Here is a 13,912-nt window from a genome sequence, read left to right on the forward strand (position 1 = left end):
AGGTTTCGAGGCCAATAGGCTCGAAGCCTTATTGCATTCCTTGGCTTTCATTATTATTATTATTATTCTTCCGCCGTATTTGCCAGTTCTGGCCTAACCGCGTGGTCACTTTTTATGAAATTCGGCAATATGGTAGAGGGCTATGCCAAACGGCGAAAACCCGAAACTCACAACCATTGGCCAAAGGGTGGCGCTGTAGCACTCAATTGAAATATGCCAACTTTGAACAGGTACAGCTCATGCCCTGTTCGACCTACAGCCATGAAACTTCGATACACACATGCGTCTCCTCATGCCTAACAACTTTCGCTGTTTGACTTTTGACCTCTGACCTTTAGATCTCCCACCATTTCGAATTCTATGAAAAGCAGTAAAAAGCAGTAAAAAAATCACTTCTCCTGGGATTTATGAGCAATCTGTACGAAACTGTATACACATGAACTTTGGACCAATGCCGACAAACGTAACTTAGCGGATTTTCCATAAGTGAAAACGTTAAGCTTTTATAAGCCAATGAAAATTGCAGCTTTTTTTAAATTATTCATCTGCCCCTAACACATACATGCAGACTCACATTTGTTTGACACTTTGCAATATTGTAGAGGGTCCTTCCAAGTATCACTGAAACCAATCTTACTCCAATTGGTCAAAGGGGGGCGCTATAGCAATTTTTTGAAAATGCAAACTTTAAACAGGCAAAAGTCATGCCTCGTTTGGCCGACAGCCGTTAAACCTGCTTACACATGTGCCTTGACTCATGAGGAACACATGTATCACTTTGACCAGTAAGCTCTGCCCTTAGATTGTCTGCAATTTTGAGCAGTTTGAAAAACATTTAAATCCAGGATTTCTGAGCAATTTGCATGAAACTGTGTCAAATACATGTTTGAGGCCCTTTTTCACAGGTTCAGGTGTGTTGGTTCAATAGCTTGATCGCTTAATCATCTGCCTTGAAACCATAGGGTAGCCGGTTCGAATCCCACCTCAGGTAGTCTTAATTATAATTGCATTGCACACAACATGACTATATCAATGAATACATGTGCAATTGTTAAAGATGACGAGAAATGAATACTTGAAAGTAGTTATTTTCAATGTATGACGTACTTCATTCGCGCTTTTGTTTTGTTTTGTTGGATTCTCCCTTTTCACTGTCCAAGGCTGTGTATTGGATAGCTCCACCAGTATGTGTGAGTCTCATGTGCCAAAGGTCCCTGGTTCGAATCCCACTTATTACAGTTCACATTTAAATTGCATTGTACAAAACATGACCCTGTTAATTCAGACATGTGCAATGTTTAGACAATAACACGAAATGCTTTTGAGAGTAGTTGTTTTTTATGTATGACATACTTTCTTGTGAAAATAGACGATCTACAATCTCACACCTTTTTAGATAGCAACGCGTTGTGAGCTTGTAGATCGACTATTTTCCACTAGTTTCCATTCCGAAATATATTGAGCAGTTTGAAAAACATTTAAACCAAGGATTTCTGAGCAATTTGCGTGAAAGTGTGTCATGTGTGTAAACTCCCTTTTCACTAGTACAGGTCTGTTGGCCCAATGGCTTAATCATCTGCCTTGAAACCACAGGGTTCCTGGTTCGAATCCCACGTCATGTAGAATTCATTATAATTGCATTGCACACAACATGACTGTATCAATGAATACATGTGCAATTGTTAACCAGTAAACTCCGCCCTTAGATTGTCTGCAATTTTGAGCAGTTTGAAAAACATTTAAATCCACTATTTCTGAGCAATTTGCGTGAAAGTGTGTCATGTGTGTGAACTCCCTTTTCATCAGTTCGGGTCTGTTGGCCCAATGGCTTAATCATCTGCCTTGATACCAGAGGGTCGCCGGTTCAAATCTCACCTCATGCAGACCTCAACTCAATTGCATTGCACACAACATGACTGTATCAATGAATGACCAATGCCGACAGACGTGAGCAAGCAGATTTTCCATAAGTGAAAACGTTAAGCTTTTTATAAGCCAATGAAAATTGCAGTTTTATGACAATTATTCATCTGCCCCTAAAACATACATGCAGACTCGCATTTGTTTGACACTTTGCAATATTGTAGAAGGTCATTCCAAGTATCACTGAAACCAATCTTACTCCAATTGGTCAAAGGGGGGCGCTATAGCAATTTTTTGAAAATGCAAACTTTAAACAGGCAAAAGTCATGCCTCGTTTGGCCGACAGCCGTTAAACCTGCTTACACATGTGCCTTGACTCATGAGGAACACATGTATCACTTTGACCAGTAAGCTCTGCCCTTAGATTGTCTGCAATTTTGAGCAGTTTGAAAAACATTTAAATCCAGGATTTCTGAGCAATTTGCGTGAAAGTGTGTCATGTGTTTGAACTCCCTTTTCACTAGTTCAGGTGTGTAGGTTCAATAGCTTGATAGCTTAATCATCTGCCTTGAAACCACAGGGTTGCTGGTTCGAATCCCACCTCAGGTAGACTTCATTATAATTGCATTGCACACAACATGACTGTATCAATGAGGAACATATCTATCACTTTGACCAGTAAGCTCCGCCCTTAGATTGTCTGCAATTTTGAGCAGTTTGAAAAACATTTAAATCCAGCATTTCTGAGCAATTTGCGTGAAAGTGTGTCATGTGTGTGAACTCCTTTTTCATCAGTTCGGGTCTGTTGGCCCAATGGCTTAATCATCTGCCTTGATACCACAGGGTCGCTGGTTCAAATCTCACCTCATGCAGACCTCAACTCAATTGCATTGCACACAACATGACTGTATCAATGCATGTGCAATTGTTAAAGATAACGAGAAATGCATACTTGAAAGTAGTTATTTTCAATGTATGACGTAATTCATTTGCCCTTTTGTTTTGTGTTGTTGGATTCTCCTTTCTCACTATCTGATGCTGTCGATTCAATAGCTCCACCAGTAGAGTGTGAGAGTGTCAACAGACACCATCAGGGAGGCCATATCTCTAGCTCAATGAGAAGAGAGGCAGCCTGTGAATCCATAGGTCGCTGGTTCGATCCCTGTCCCCAACAATGCGTTGAGGTGATCATCATTTGGAATTCCCCCTATTCCCATGGATTGGATCCACCCCTCTCACTCATCACCAATCACACCTGCCACATGCACAGTACAATTTTTAGGTACTTTTACTTTACTACTCTACTCTACTGTAATTACAGCAGATGACAGCTTTAGTTACTTGTTACTTTGCAGATGTAATTATTAATACAACACCTACAGTAACCACATACAGCCGATCTACAATGTGACGCGTTATGAGCTTGTATGTATATAATAAGCAACCCATGCTGTATGATAACTTACCACATATGAAATCCAATTCTGTCTATCCAATGGCTTAGTCTGTACTGTGGCCATAGCTGAGTGGTTAGTGAGCCCACCTAGGGAGCCAGAGGCCCTGGTTGCCCCAGGTACGATTCCAGGCCAGGCCAGCAAATGTGTCAATGAAATGAAATTTGTCCCTGAGCAAGACTCTTAACCCCTAATTGCTCACAGGCCCTCATTGGAAACAAGACCGCAAGGACTTTCATGAACGGACCTGGAATTATCCTTATCCTTTACACTGTCTACCCACAAGTCTATAGGTCCCTGGTTCAAACCTCAATTTAACCGGTCCAAATATAATTTACTGAACAAAAATCATGACTTTGTTAATTAATGCATGTTCACTTCTTCTCTCTCGCTCTCTCTCTTACTGCCTCTCTTTCTCACTGCCTCTCTCTCTCTCCCTCTCTCTCTCTCTCTCTCTCTCTCTCCCTCTCTCTCTCTCTTTCTTTTCTCTCTCTCTCTCTCTCTCTCTCTCTCTCTCTCTCTCTCTCTCTCTCTCTCTCTCTCTCTCTCTCTTTCCTCTCTCTCTCTCTCTCTCTCTCTCTTTCTCTCTCTCACTCTGTCACTGTCTGTCTGTCTGCCAGTCTGCCACTCTGTCACTGTCTGTCTGTCTGTCTGTCTGTCTGTCTGCCAGTCTGCCACTCTGTCACTGTCTGTCTGTCTGCCAGTCTGCCACTCTGTCATTGTCTGTCTGTCTGCCAGTCTGCCACTCTGCCACTCTGTCACAGTCTGTCTGTCTGCCAGTCTGCCACTCTGTCACAGTCTGCCAGTCTGCCACTCTGTCACAGTCTGCCAGTCTGCCACTCTGTCACTGTCTGTCTGTCTGCCAGTCTGCCAGTCTGCCACTCTGTCACAGTCTGTCTCAGTGCCAGTCTGCCACTCTGTCACAGTCTGCCAGTCTGCCAGTCTGCCACTCTGTCACAGTCTGCCAGTCTGCCAGTCTGCCACTCTGTCACAGTCTGCCAGTCTGCCACTCTGTCACAGTCTGCCAGTCTGCCAGTCGGCCACTCTGTCACTGTCTGTCTGTCTGTCTGTCTGCCAGTCTGCCAGTCTGCCACAGTCTGTCTGTCTGCCAGTCTGCCAGTCTGCCACAGTCTGTCACAGTCTGCCAGTCTGCCAGTCTGCCACTCTGTCACAGTCTGCCAGTCTGCCAGTCTGCCAATCTGTCACAGTCTGCCAGTCTGCCACTCTGTCACAGTCTGCCAGTCTGCCATTATTCTCGAAACCGCTCATTGCTGCTTGCAGCTATATTTATTATTATTATTCTTCCGCCGTATTTGCCAGTTCTGGCCTAACCGCGTGGTCACTTTTTATGAAATTCGGCAATATGGTAGAGGGCTATGCCAAACGGCGAAAACCCGAAACTCACAACCATTGGCCAAAGGGTGGCGCTGTAGCACTCAATTGAAATATGCCAACTTTGAACAGGTACAGCTCATGCCCTGTTCGACCTACAGCCATGAAACTTCGATACACACATGCGTCTCCTCATGCCTAACAACTTTCGCTGTTTGACTTTTGACCTCTGACCTTTAGATCTCCCACCATTTCGAATTCTATGAAAAGCAGTAAAAAGCAGTAAAAAAATCACTTCTCCTGGGATTTATGAGCAATCTGTACGAAACTGTATACACATGAACTTTGGACCAATGCCGACAAACGTAACTTAGCGGATTTTCCATAAGTGAAAACGTTAAGCTTTTATAAGCCAATGAAAATTGCAGCTTTTTTTAAATTATTCATCTGCCCCTAACACATACATGCAGACTCACATTTGTTTGACACTTTGCAATATTGTAGAGGGTCCTTCCAAGTATCACTGAAACCAATCTTACTCCAATTGGTCAAAGGGGGGCGCTATAGCAATTTTTTGAAAATGCAAACTTTAAACAGGCAAAAGTCATGCCTCGTTTGGCCGACAGCCGTTAAACCTGCTTACACATGTGCCTTGACTCATGAGGAACACATGTATCACTTTGACCAGTAAGCTCTGCCCTTAGATTGTCTGCAATTTTGAGCAGTTTGAAAAACATTTAAATCCAGGATTTCTGAGCAATTTGCATGAAACTGTGTCAAATACATGTTTGAGGCCCTTTTTCACAGGTTCAGGTGTGTTGGTTCAATAGCTTGATCGCTTAATCATCTGCCTTGAAACCATAGGGTAGCCGGTTCGAATCCCACCTCAGGTAGTCTTAATTATAATTGCATTGCACACAACATGACTATATCAATGAATACATGTGCAATTGTTAAAGATGACGAGAAATGAATACTTGAAAGTAGTTATTTTCAATGTATGACGTACTTCATTCGCGCTTTTGTTTTGTTTTGTTGGATTCTCCCTTTTCACTGTCTAAGGCTGTGTATTGGATAGCTCCACCAGTATGTGTGAGTCTCATGTGCCAAAGGTCCCTGGTTCGAATCCCACTTATTACAGTTCACATTTAAATTGCATTGTACAAAACATGACCCTGTTAATTCAGACATGTGCAATGTTTAGACAATAACACGAAATGCTTTTGAGAGTAGTTGTTTTTTATGTATGACATACTTTCTTGTGAAAATAGACGATCTACAATCTCACACCTTTTTAGATAGCAACGCGTTGTGAGCTTGTAGATCGACTATTTTCCACTAGTTTCCATTCCGAAATATATTGAGCAGTTTGAAAAACATTTAAACCAAGGATTTCTGAGCAATTTGCGTGAAAGTGTGTCATGTGTGTAAACTCCCTTTTCACTAGTACAGGTCTGTTGGCCCAATGGCTTAATCATCTGCCTTGAAACCACAGGGTTCCTGGTTCGAATCCCACGTCATGTAGAATTCATTATAATTGCATTGCACACAACATGACTGTATCAATGAATACATGTGCAATTGTTAACCAGTAAACTCCGCCCTTAGATTGTCTGCAATTTTGAGCAGTTTGAAAAACATTTAAATCCACTATTTCTGAGCAATTTGCGTGAAAGTGTGTCATGTGTGTGAACTCCCTTTTCATCAGTTCGGGTCTGTTGGCCCAATGGCTTAATCATCTGCCTTGATACCAGAGGGTCGCCGGTTCAAATCTCACCTCATGCAGACCTCAACTCAATTGCATTGCACACAACATGACTGTATCAATGAATGACCAATGCCGACAGACGTGAGCAAGCAGATTTTCCATAAGTGAAAACGTTAAGCTTTTTATAAGCCAATGAAAATTGCAGTTTTATGACAATTATTCATCTGCCCCTAAAACATACATGCAGACTCGCATTTGTTTGACACTTTGCAATATTGTAGAAGGTCATTCCAAGTATCACTGAAACCAATCTTACTCCAATTGGTCAAAGGGGGGCGCTATAGCAATTTTTTGAAAATGCAAACTTTAAACAGGCAAAAGTCATGCCTCGTTTGGCCGACAGCCGTTAAACCTGCTTACACATGTGCCTTGACTCATGAGGAACACATGTATCACTTTGACCAGTAAGCTCTGCCCTTAGATTGTCTGCAATTTTGAGCAGTTTGAAAAACATTTAAATCCAGGATTTCTGAGCAATTTGCGTGAAAGTGTGTCATGTGTTTGAACTCCCTTTTCACTAGTTCAGGTGTGTAGGTTCAATAGCTTGATAGCTTAATCATCTGCCTTGAAACCACAGGGTTGCTGGTTCGAATCCCACCTCAGGTAGACTTCATTATAATTGCATTGCACACAACATGACTGTATCAATGAGGAACATATCTATCACTTTGACCAGTAAGCTCCGCCCTTAGATTGTCTGCAATTTTGAGCAGTTTGAAAAACATTTAAATCCAGCATTTCTGAGCAATTTGCGTGAAAGTGTGTCATGTGTGTGAACTCCTTTTTCATCAGTTCGGGTCTGTTGGCCCAATGGCTTAATCATCTGCCTTGATACCACAGGGTCGCTGGTTCAAATCTCACCTCATGCAGACCTCAACTCAATTGCATTGCACACAACATGACTGTATCAATGCATGTGCAATTGTTAAAGATAACGAGAAATGCATACTTGAAAGTAGTTATTTTCAATGTATGACGTAATTCATTTGCCCTTTTGTTTTGTGTTGTTGGATTCTCCTTTCTCACTATCTGATGCTGTCGATTCAATAGCTCCACCAGTAGAGTGTGAGAGTGTCAACAGACACCATCAGGGAGGCCATATCTCTAGCTCAATGAGAAGAGAGGCAGCCTGTGAATCCATAGGTCGCTGGTTCGATCCCTGTCCCCAACAATGCGTTGAGGTGATCATCATTTGGAATTCCCCCTATTCCCATGGATTGGATCCACCCCTCTCACTCATCACCAATCACACCTGCCACATGCACAGTACAATTTTTAGGTACTTTTACTTTACTACTCTACTCTACTGCAATTACAGCAGATGACAGCTTTAGTTACTTGTTACTTTGCAGATGTAATTATTAATACAACACCTACAGTAACCACATACAGCCGATCTACAATGTGACGCGTTATGAGCTTGTATGTATATAATAAGCAACCCATGCTGTATGATAACTTACCACATATGAAATCCAATTCTGTCTATCCAATGGCTCAGTCTGTACTGTGGCCATAGCTGAGTGGTTAGTGAGCCCACCTAGGGAGCCAGAGGCCCTGGTTGCCCCAGGTACGATTCCAGGCCAGGCCAGCAAATGTGTCGATGAAATGAAATTTGTCCCTGAGCAAGACTCTTAACCCCTAATTGCTCACAGGCCCTCATTGGAAACAAGACCGCAAGGACTTTCATGAACGGACCTGGAATTATCCTTATCCTTTACACTGTCTACCCACAAGTCTATAGGTCCCTGGTTCAAACCTCAATTTAACCGGTCCAAATATAATTTACTGAACAAAAATCATGACTTTGTTAATTAATGCATGTTCACTTCTTCTCTCTCGCTCTCTCTCTTACTGCCTCTCTTTCTCACTGCCTCTCTCTCTCTCCCTCTCTCTCTCTCTCTCTCTCTCTCTCCTCTCTCTCTCTCTCTTTCTCTCTCTCTCTCTCTCTCTCTCTCTCTCTCTCTCTCTCTCTCTCTCTCTCTCTCTCTCTCTCTCTCTCTCTCTCTCTCTCTCTCTCTCTCTCTCTCTCTCTCTCTCTCTCTCTCTCTCTTTCCTCTCTCTCTCTCTCTCTCTCTTTCTCTCTCTCACTCTGTCACTGTCTGTCTGTCTGCCAGTCTGCCACTCTGTCACTGTCTGTCTGTCTGTCTGTCTGTCTGTCTGTCTGCCAGTCTGCCACTCTGTCACTGTCTGTCTGTCTGCCAGTCTGCCACTCTGTCATTGTCTGTCTGTCTGCCAGTCTGCCACTCTGCCACTCTGTCACAGTCTGTCTGTCTGCCAGTCTGCCACTCTGTCACAGTCTGCCAGTCTGCCACTCTGTCACAGTCTGCCAGTCTGCCACTCTGTCACTGTCTGTCTGTCTGCCAGTCTGCCAGTCTGCCACTCTGTCACAGTCTGTCTCAGTGCCAGTCTGCCACTCTGTCACAGTCTGCCAGTCTGCCAGTCTGCCACTCTGTCACAGTCTGCCAGTCTGCCAGTCTGCCACTCTGTCACAGTCTGCCAGTCTGCCACTCTGTCACAGTCTGCCAGTCTGCCAGTCGGCCACTCTGTCACTGTCTGTCTGTCTGTCTGTCTGCCAGTCTGCCAGTCTGCCACAGTCTGTCTGTCTGCCAGTCTGCCAGTCTGCCACAGTCTGCCAGTCTGCCAGTCTGCCACTCTGTCACAGTCTGCCAGTCTGCCAGTCTGCCAATCTGTCACAGTCTGCCAGTCTGCCACTCTGTCACAGTCTGCCAGTCTGCCATTATTCTCGAAACCGCTCATTGCTGCTTGCAGCTATATTCTTCTTCTTCTTCTTCTTCTTCTTCTTCTGCCGTTTTTGCCAGTTCTGGCTGAACCGTGCAGTCGCTTTTTATGAAACTCGGCCATATGGTAGCTGGTCATGAAAAACGATCAAAAAATAAATCTCACAATCTTTCGTCAAAAGGTGGCGCTATAGCACTCAGTTGAAAATGACAACTTTGAACAGGTACAACTCATGCCCTGTTTCACCTACAGCCATGAAACTTCGATGCACACATGCGTCTCCTCATGCTGAACAACTTTCACACTCTGACTTTTGACCTCTGACCTTTAGATCTCCCACCATTTTGAATTATATGAAAAACAGTTAAAACCTATCTCCTCCTGGGATTTTTGAGTAATCTGCACGAAACTTTTTACACATGAACTTTGGACCTATAACAAAAAACGTTTGCAAAATATCTTCCATAAGTGAAAAAATGAAGCTTTAATGAGCCAATGAATATTGCAGTTTTATGACAATTATTCATCTGCCCCTAACACATACATGCAGACTTACCATTCTTTGAAACTTTGCAGAAATGTAAAGGGCCATTCCAAATATCACTGAAACCAATCTTACTCCAATTGGTCAAACGGGGGCGCTATAGCAATTTTTTGAAAATTGAAACTTTAAACAGGCAAAAGTCATGCCTCGTTTGGCCGACAGCCATTAGACCTGCTTACACATGTGCCTTGACTAATGAGGAACACATCTATCACGTTGACCAGTAAGCACCGCCCTTAGATTGTCCGCAATCTTGAGCAGTTTGAAAAACACTTAAACCCAGGATTTTTCAGCTATTTGCGTGAAACTGTATCATCTGTGTGATCTCCTTTTTCACAGGTTCTTGTCTGTTGGTGGCTTCTCGCTTAAATGTGTGCCCCACAACCTGAAGGTCACCAGTTCAAGCCTCACTTGGTGCAGACTTCATCTGAGTTGCATTTCACACAACATGACTATCAATGAATACATCTGCAATTGTTAAAGATAACATGAAATACTTAATTGAGTGTTTTTTACATAGAGCTGATCTACAATCTCACAACTTTTCAGATAGCAATGAGAGTATGTTTTTTCAATGTATAGCATACTTCATTGTGAAAATAGCCAATGTACAATCTGACAACTTTTAATGGTTTGTGAGCTTGTAGATCGGCTACTTTCACTAATTTTGGTTCTGAGGAGATGTACAATTTCTTCATTGGTAAATGGTTTGTGAACGAGTGATCTTAGTGTTAGTGAAACAGGGGCTTGGGTCATGACAGAAGGCAAGAGTTTGTGATCCTCAACAGACAATATCAGCCTGGACAAAGATATAGCACTATAGGTAGTGTTGCAGCTACCTAAGAGTGCTTCATGACCGTAAGGTTGCCGGTTCAAGCCTCACTTGATGCAGACTCATTTAAGTTGAAATGCAAAAAACATGACTCAATCTATTCCGTTTCCATGGCGCTCTCTCTCTCTCTTCAATCTATTCCATTTCCATGTCTTTCTCTTCAATCTATTCCGTTTCCATGTCTCTCTCTCTGTCTCTTCAATCTATTCCATTTGTCTCTCTCTCTGTCTCTTCAATCTATTCCATTTGTCTCTCTCTATGTCTCTTCAATCTATTCCGTATCTATCTATCTATCTATCTATCTATCTATCTATCTATCTATCTATCTCTCTCTCTCTCTCTCTCTCTCTCTCTCTCTCTCTCTCTCTCTCTCTCTCTCTCTCTCTCTCTCTCTCTCTCTCTCTCTCTCTCTCTCTCTCTCTCTCTCTCTCTCTCTCTCTCTCTCTCTCTCTCTCTCTCTCTCTCTCTCTCTCTCTCTCTCTCTCTCTCTCTCTCTCTGAGGGGTGGCCATAGCTGAGTGGTTAGTGAGCCCGCCTAGGGAGCCAGAGACTCTGGTTGCCCCAGGTACGATTCCAGGCCAGGTCAGCAAATGTGTCGATGACATGAAATTTGTCCCTGAGCAAGACTCTTAACCCCTAATTGCTCACAGGCACTCATTGGAAACAAGACCGCAAGGACTTTCATGAGCTGACCTGTTAAAGGAATTACCATTTCTCTCTCCTGGCCCCATATTATCGCTGCTTGCAGCTATATTTTAGTATTGGAATTCTGCTGCACCACCAGGAATGGACAATCCTGAATGAAGAGTGCCTCCACAATGGCCTAGATGTCCTTAATATAATGTCAGTAAGGAGACGCCTCCCTCTCCCTCACTGTGCGGCGTGGAGTTCACCACTATAGATGTGGAAGAAAGGAGGGAAGCACGTTAGACTATTTTAATTTTAATTTTAGCAATCTTTACTTTATTAGAATGTAGGGTGCAGAGAGGGGGTCCGAGATATGGAAGTCGGATTAATACTCCATGCACTAAGTGGCTAAGCTTCCATGCATCCCTCCATTGGTGTTTTTATAAAGAGACCCTAAACGTCCCCATGAAACCATGGCAACTACTCAAAATGCAAATTGCCATTTCATCAATCCAAAAGTGCAAAATCTGAAATTCAGTAAAAAATAGGACAAAAATGAGGTCCTGCATGCAATCACTAATGCCCCCACAGACAAACATGAACTTGTATGCATAGTTGCATACTTATGTGCACAACAATGAGCAAAGTGCAACGGGTCGCTCATAGTAAGTAAAGTAAGTAAACTTCATATACAAAGCATCTTTTCATTGTGCACACAGGACAAGATGCAGAAACACAGGACAAGATGCACAAATGTGCACAGAAAAAGACACACACACAAAATGAAGAGCAAAGTGTTAAATGCATAAGCAATCTAAGCATCATTAGACATTACGTTTATTATTCAAATGATTGGCATTGCTTTTTCCTCCGGCAATACTTTTCTTCATTTGATTGTTCTTTTATTTAAGTGTTATTTAATTCCTTTCTTAATTGTTTTGATACATTTTTTTACTTTACTCGCCCTTGCTCTTTTCTTTCTTCATTATTTATAATCATCACATTATCATCATCTTGATCATCAAGCTCTTCTTCCTCATTGCCTTTTAAATGCATTTGTGAAACCAGAGCAAATGCATACATTAAATCTTGTGAAACCTCAAATCTTGTGACCTATTCTGTGTTCCCAACACTGCAGCAGTAGGGAGTCTCACATTCTTCTCCATCCTCTGGTACAATAGATTTCAGGAGGTCGTCTCTGTGTGCCTGTCTCCTGCCTGACAACAGCATTTCCCCAACAACCAAGCAGTGAGAATAGAGAGAGTCTGCAGGCCCTATAATCTCTTTACATAGCTGACAGATGAAACTCAACCACTGAACGGTGTCTAAAAGACTGTGTCAGCGCTTTGAGTATGTCCTTATGTGCGCCCCTCCTGCATGCCATGTTGAGGGTTTGGTTGTTTGTGACAAATCGGCAAACCAAGAAATAGAAAGAAACCTCTGCCTTCTTTGATGAAGTCATTGTGGTTTTCCCAGGAAGTGAAAACAGATGAATCAATTCACATGAATAATTTAGTAAAGGTAGAGCTAGAAGGGAAAGTGATATTGTTTACTCCAAGGACTGGTTGGGGTGGTATTTCAAATGTTTTTCCACAAGGTGGATTGTCACATATTAGGTAATGTTATGTAAAATAACACAAGGCTACAACTGCTTAAAGGGATATTTATCTTTAAAGCACTTCTGGGGACATTTTAACATCTACTCTGGATTTTGTGTGCAACCCAGACAGTTTTTAAGTTGCTTGATTCAATATTTAGATATTTGATATTCGTTTGATCAGAAATGCCCCCTTCCTATATAAACCCATTGTAACTTCAAACTCAATTAGACTCATTGAAAACACACATCCCTGGTTCTGGTGACTGATATTGTCCTTCTAATGCGTGAGAGGGGCCTGTTTTGTTTTTTGTTTTTTTTTCATTTTATTTAAATATATTTCTTTATTTCTTTATTAAAATAGTCAATAACGTTTTTATCAAAGCCAGATGACATTGTAAGTTGTTATCCATTAGTTAATTACAGTATGTCAATAATTGCTTGGGGGATCCTGGTGGCTCGGTCATTTAGTGCACAGACCATTATGCTCCCAGCAAACACAAGGACCTGGGTTCGAATCCGACCCCCATTCTTGTCTCGAGGGTCTCCTCTCTCTCTGCCCTTAGTTTCCTGTCCCTCTACAATCTCCTTTTTAGGCACCACAAGAGGGAGTCCTCACACTCTCTACACATTTTACTACAAACTTTCTGTGCACACAGATATGCTGGTGGTAACCCTATTTACTTTAGGGGTCACGTAAAGTCCTGCCAGGATTCCCTAACATTGTGTGGAGAGAGTTAAAAAATTGAGCTGACGTGCTTCGCGTTTTTTATATGCAGCCATTCTAGTGAGAACTGTCGAAGGTTGCTGTTTTGTGCTCTGTTTGTACTACTCCATTGTCTCCACAGCCTTAACTTCTTCCAAAGCATCATAGTAGCATAATATTATCACAGAACCAGCCTTTATTTCCCCTGGTTGAGGGGAGTGATAAAAAAGATGAAAGGAGGAGGATAAGCCATATCAGCCCTAGGGCTGACCAATCAGTGTAAGCTAAAGTGCCACCAGGCACCAAATTGAACTGTGAGTGACCTCGCTGCGCAAAGAACTGACATGTCAAAAATAGACTAAACACAGTAGCTGCCCATGGTTTGGTCAAACTCATTGCTGAGACACTTAAGTTTGTACAGCTGCATCGCCCCTCACCTATAACTGTA

The sequence above is a fragment of the Gymnoscopelus microlampas genome, assembly GCF_963454915.1.
Source record: "Gymnoscopelus microlampas genome assembly, chromosome: 13".
Lineage (NCBI taxonomy): Eukaryota > Metazoa > Chordata > Actinopteri > Myctophiformes > Myctophidae > Gymnoscopelus > Gymnoscopelus microlampas.